At 48.7% G+C, this 6,103-nt stretch overlaps 1 pseudogene; it reads right to left on the bottom strand.

Annotated features, from left to right (window-relative positions):
- Nucleotides 1–306: 306 nt before the first annotated feature.
- On the bottom strand, nucleotides 307–6,055 carry LOC122454924 (annotated as a pseudogene).
- Between the last annotated feature and the right edge of the window lie 48 nt (nucleotides 6,056–6,103).

The raw sequence follows: 6,103 nt of genomic DNA, 5'->3' as shown, positions 1-6,103 counted from the left end.
TATGGGAGGAAAACTTTATGGGTTAATATTCTGGTATTGATGTAATCCAATCAGTCCATAAGCCAAAGTATTAGATCATTTCTAATTTGGGTTTTTCTGAGGATGAGTGGTTTTCATTCAAAACACAATTGCTCTAACACAACACATTGACTGGTGAAAGAAGAAACACCATATGATAATTCAACTGAAGGGGGAAAAAGTATTTACTAAAACTCACTATCCTTCATTTAAAAAATTTCTTTACAAAATAGGAACAGAAATGAGGGTTTTATTTATTTTTTTTCAAAGGAGAGAAGAAATGTTTATTATTTCACTTTAATATTGTATATGGCATCCTGGCCACACAGTAAAGCAAAAAATTAAAGTAACAGGTTGAACATTGAAAAATGGACAGGGGAAGGCAGAAAGTTGGGACTTGGACCCAAAGATTTCAAAGCAAGCCACACAAAACAGTTTAGAAATTTCTATTTGCACAACAGAAGGTGGAACCTGAAGCTAAGCCTAGAAAAAAAATCAGTGATTTATTAAAGAAACTGACAAACTACAAAGATGGTTTCTATCTTGCTAGACTGTAAGTATCTTACTTGGCTATTAATTTGAAACAATAAAATGACCACGTCCCAGGTAATTTGCATTTTAACGTGTAAATAATCTACATTTTAAATATTGATTTCTCTATAAAAGGGGTCCCAGAACCCCAGTCCTGGTTGGTGGCTTGTTAGGTACCAGACTGCAAAGTAGAGAGGTGGGTGATGGAAACCAAATTATCCGCCCCTCCTCCTCCAAACATGTCTTCCATGAAAGCAGTCCCTGGTGCCAAAATGGTTGGGGACCACTGCTCTAGAACTTGTTTTAGCATCTGAAGTAGAAATAACATCCAAAAAATGTCTTAGTAAACAATAAACTGAGCTTAACTATTTTATCTGTAATCAATTAAGTTTACTACACCTTTCCAAGCATTAAAATGTACAATTTAAAGAGCAAATAAACTTGGGAGCTTGCTGGGAGGTTCTATCGGGGAGGCACAGCTACTCCCAGGCCCTATACTGAAGACCCGTCCTACTCCACCAGGGATGGCGGTCCGGTTTCACTCAGGGCACAGCTTCGGGAGAAATGCTCATGGGAGCAATGAAGGAGAAAGGAGACACCCGCCTAGCTAGCCAGGTCAGTCGCACCAACCCTGGCGATCAAAGGGGCGACAGGTATTACAACCAGATCGCCCTCACATCCTGAGAAGGTTTTTATTGGGGGGCGGGGGGGGAGGGAGGGGGCAGCACAGGCAAATGACCTGAGTTCAAATCACAAAGCCCTGTCACTTACATTGTATCTCACCTGTTCAAGACACCACTTGCAGCAAGTGCTGCAAACACAAGACAGTTCACGGGAACAATGGTATCACCCCTTAATATTGACATCATTCGATAAATTACAATTTAAGAGATCCTTATAAAAAGAAGTCCACCTAATCACAGGTACTGTAGAATCCCAGGCTCTTCCATACATTACTGGAAAAAACAAATGCAAATAAACAAAGGCCAAAAACCTTCAGGTAACATGGCAACCCACACCCTTCGCTGGTCAGACTCCACCGGACACCTCAGTACTGCGGGAATGTTCCATCGATTTTGGCGGCCCAGGCCATGAGCCCCCCTACAACGTCCTTAACTGTTAAAGAGTCTAAGTCTGTCCAGGACTGCAAGACCTTCACGGCTTTCTGGGAGTCGTTGCCCAGTTTGCAAATCACATAAATGAGGAAAGACGCCCTTTCCTGTGCGCCCTGCTTCCCTTCCCGGATGGCTTCTCCCAAGACTTTCAGGCTCTCCTCGTCCCGCCGTTCCAAAAGTTTCAAAGGGATGTGCAGGGCGTGAGGCAGACGACAGATGTCCACCTCCACTTGAGGCCTGACGTCCAGCAACAGGTGGGGTGCCCCAGAATCCAGAAGTCGCTTATAGTCCATGACGGAAATTCGCTCCTCCGGGCGCAGCAACCGGAGGGAGCGGCCCTTATCCGTGGCCGAGGAGCCCCAGAAGCTTTCCTAGTCCTGCAGGTCTGTCACAAGCCCCGCAGGCGGCACAGTCGGGCCTGAGCCTCCGCAGCCGGATACAGCGGAAATCGCCTCGGAGAGCGTCAAAGAGCAACAGGCGGCCGTTGTAAGAGGGGCCCAGGCCCGCAGCGGTCTTCGGCACTTCAGCGCCTGCAGGCAGCCCAGGACCCCGGTCACTGCGCCGAGCACCCGGCGATCCGCGCAGTTGGTCACCGTCTCCGCCGGGGGTGGCCGGGGGAACACGCAACGATAGCAAGGCCCCCCGCCGTAGTGGTAGACCCTGAGCTGGCCCTCGAAGCGCAGCGCGCTGGCGGACAGGAGGGGCCGGCCGGCGAGCACACAGGCGTCGCTCACCAGGTAGCAGGTGGGCGCGTTGTCGCAGCAGTCGGCCACCGCGTCCTAACGGCGGACGAGGTCCAGCGCCGTGGCCGGCGTCAGCGCCTGGGCGTAGGGCACGCACTCCACCGCCGAATTGAGGCGGCACAGGACGGCGGCCGCCGAAAAGACCTTGGCCTGGCCGGCCAGGGCCTCCCCGTGCAGCAGCTGGCGGAGCAGGTTGCTCGCTTCGATCACATCATAGTCCACGAGGCCCAGGCGGCCGACGCCCGCCGCGGCCAGGTACGGCGCCAGCAGGCAGCCGAGCCCCACGCAGCACATGATGAGTATGGCCGCGGCCGCCAGGGGCAGCTGTCTCTGCATGCCGAGCTCTGGCAGCATGAGCTGCCGGCTGTAGCGCTGGATCTCCTCTCCGGACAGGGCGGCCCTGGGAGGCAGGGGCGACACCGGAAACCAGCGTGCTGACTCCTGCCCCGCGAAAGGGTTGCCGCCAGCCTCTGCTTCAGGGAACTCAGCTCCTCCTCACCTTGCGCGACTTTGGCCTGCAGGGCCAGCACCTCCTCCCCGGCAGCCAAGCCGGGCCTCTTTCCTGAAATGAGGGTTTTAATGATAATGATAAATGATCCCTGCAAAAATCCCACACCAATCAATATAATTAATGATGAAATTTTCAATGATTTTTATTCGAGAGCCAAACAATACTAGGTCACACAGATAGCCATAATCATCATTTCTCTTCAATAATATACTAGAGATTTTAGCCGCTACAGTTAAGCAGGCATTAGAAGTAAAAGGTATAAGACAGGGAAGGAGGAAATAAAACTGAATATTCAAGACCTAATATACAACAAGAATAGCCAGGAACCTGCAGGTCAATTATTACAATTAGTAATTGTCAAATTTTCTGGGCACAAAATCAACTCAAACATTAATCATATCTCTCTATATATGATAATAGTTATGTCACGCGAGTGTATGCTCCTCGGTTCTTTGTGTCGTCACAACAAAAATTTGGAGTGACGGACATTAAAGCCCCCTGGCGGGTCACAGCTCTCGGAGGACAGACCGTGTTATAGCTCTCAGGTCTCAAACAGACCATGTTACAGCTCTTAAATAAATCAGTGTTACAGCTCAGTGTTACAGCTCTATTTATTTAGATAATAGCAGGAAAATCCATCTTTGAGGCGCGAGGGCACGTTGATCCAAAGACGCAAGGTGGGAAGAGAAGATCGCCCCATCGTGTGGGGGAGAGGGAGGGAGCAAAAAAAAAGGGGAGAAGAGGGCTTTGGCTCCTCTTTTTATATGTTTCTCTGTCCCTGGGCCTGTCTTATGTAAATTGGGCTTAGGCAGGAGCTTTGTTTATCTTACCTGAGGTTCTCACTCCACCTCGGACCTTTCTTTGTTCTATTCTTTGTTCTATTTTCTCGGGCTTTCCCTTCCAGGTCTTTTAGCCACGGCCATTTTGGACTCTTTTTCCCTATTCTAACTACCTAACAGTTAGAAAATGAAATTTGAATAAAACATTAAAATCATGGAAATGGTGAAATAACTAAGTATGAATCGTGAAGATATTGCACATTCATGTTTGGAAGAGACAATATTTTTAAGGTATTCATTCCCCAAAAGTGATCTACAGATTCATTGTACTCAGGAAGTATTTCACAGAACTTTATTGGTTCTAAATAGACGTGGAAAACCAGTAGCCAGCATTGGAGAAGACAGGCTGAAAGGATGAGAATAAGATGGGAGGTCTTGCTTTAGCAAATGAAGTCATAGTAATGAAGATAGTGTGGTACTGATGGCGCCATAGAAACAGCGATCACAAGATAGAGACCCCGCACACATTGTGTGACGTTCTACACAATGACAATGTGAGACATTCTACACAAATATAGAAACTTGGTTTATGTTGGTTTTATGGCAGAGTGGTGAGAGACTCTTTTTTTCCTCCTAAATAAGTGGTGCTTAGGAAAACAAATGTCTCTATGGTGTCTGTAAGGACACATCTTTCTCCATGGAAAAAATCACTTGGCCCTGCGGCACCCTCTCCTGCTCCTTGACGCTGTGGCTCCAGGGTGCCGCTGACTGAGCTGCAGAGAGCAGAGCAGGGGTGTGAGGAGCCTGGAGTCACAGGAGATGCGGCCCAGGAGCCGGGACGGGCGGTGACATCAGGGCAGGGCTGCAGCTGAGGGGACACTGGGGTGACAGACAGCCCTGGGGGCGTGACACTGTGTCTTGTGCTTTTCAATGACATGAGTGCAGGGCTTCTGGGAGCTTTCTCAGGAATATTGTGAAATTAACGTGCATTTGCATGAGGAACTTATAGAGGTGAGTTTTCTAAAATGCTCATGTCCTAGGGTATAACGAATCCCAAGATCTCAGAAAATGTTCTTTGACCGCACAAGTGGCCTCCCATTAGCTTTTGGCTGAGGTTGTTGGGGATAGTACTGTTGGGATTTCAGGTCACGGGGTGGGTGGAGACAGTGGTGTAGCTAAGGGCCTGAGAGGTGGGGGAGGTGGGGCAGAAAGTGAGCTGCTCGGGGCCTGGGAAAGAGCCAAGACTCCTGGAGAGCTCTGGGTGCTGTCATCTATCACCTTCAATCAATCGCACACATGCCTCCTATCCTGGACAGGAGTGAGGGGTGGAAGGCACTGGTTCATAAGCTGGGTCCACTGACAACTCCCATACTGTGGTTGGTTTGTCTGAGTTGTCTCTTCCTGGCTGGTGTGAGGGATTTTACTTACGTGTGTTTTGTAGCTTCACATCCTCTACCAAATGCACAACCCATTCTTCTGGTGGTGAGGGAGAGGCTGAGACCCATGAAAGATCTTAGTGACAATCTTCCTGCTTGCCTGCCACCTCTCCTTGCTGAGCGTCTATGTGGCATCAAATTTGTGTTCTTCGTTGGAATGGGACCTGGTTCAGAAATTAGAGCTGCACAGAGGGGTCAGGACTCGGGATGTTTAGTGAGATGGGCTACACCCTCAGGAATGGGCATTCACTCACTGGTCCCTGCCCAGGAGGCAGAAAAACAGCCATCAGGAGCAGGAGTAGCTGCATCTTTCCAAAGGTTTGTCCAGGTCACAGCTGCTGGGGTTTCTGCTTCTAGGCAAAAGCACAGGAGAAGGAAGCAGGGGAGGCTCAGTGCCCCCACAGACCTTGAGAGCTGTGCTTCCCCCTAGCCAGGTGTCAGCATGCCACAGATGACCACCTTCTCTGCCCTGGATTAGGAGAGAATGACACCGTCACCCCACTCGCACACAAAGACTCAGCAGAAGGAATAAGAAAGTGACGCCTGTGGTGTGTGTTACCTAGTGCACTAGTGTTACCTAGTGCAAGCTTGTACTACTTGCTAAGCAACAGGCCAATAAATCCCAAGATGAGTTGCTGAAACAAGGAATAGCAACTTTATTCAGAAAGCTAGCAGACCAAGAAGATGGTGGATTCATGTTTCAAAGAACCACATAGCCTGAGTTAGAATTCAGGCTACTTTTATACTAAAAGGGAACCGAGTAAAGTCAAACATTTCCTGGTTCCAGTAGCCTCAGGATGGTTGTGTTAATTTCTTCTGTCCTGCAGTCTTTCATCAGTGGGCTTGTTTCCTGTGAGCTAAACAAAGGTATTTTAGCTTAACGTTCATTACCTGGGAGCCAGCGTTCCCAGAGATGTGCCATCAGGTATAATTAATGTTATAGGGAATATACCATTAGCGACTAATGAAC

Source organism: Cervus canadensis, chromosome 17 (genome assembly GCF_019320065.1).
Source record: "Cervus canadensis isolate Bull #8, Minnesota chromosome 17, ASM1932006v1, whole genome shotgun sequence".
In the NCBI taxonomy this organism is placed as follows: domain Eukaryota; kingdom Metazoa; phylum Chordata; class Mammalia; order Artiodactyla; family Cervidae; genus Cervus; species Cervus canadensis.
Note: the sequence above shows the minus strand (reverse complement) of the source record. Positions and strands in the feature narration are given on the sequence as shown.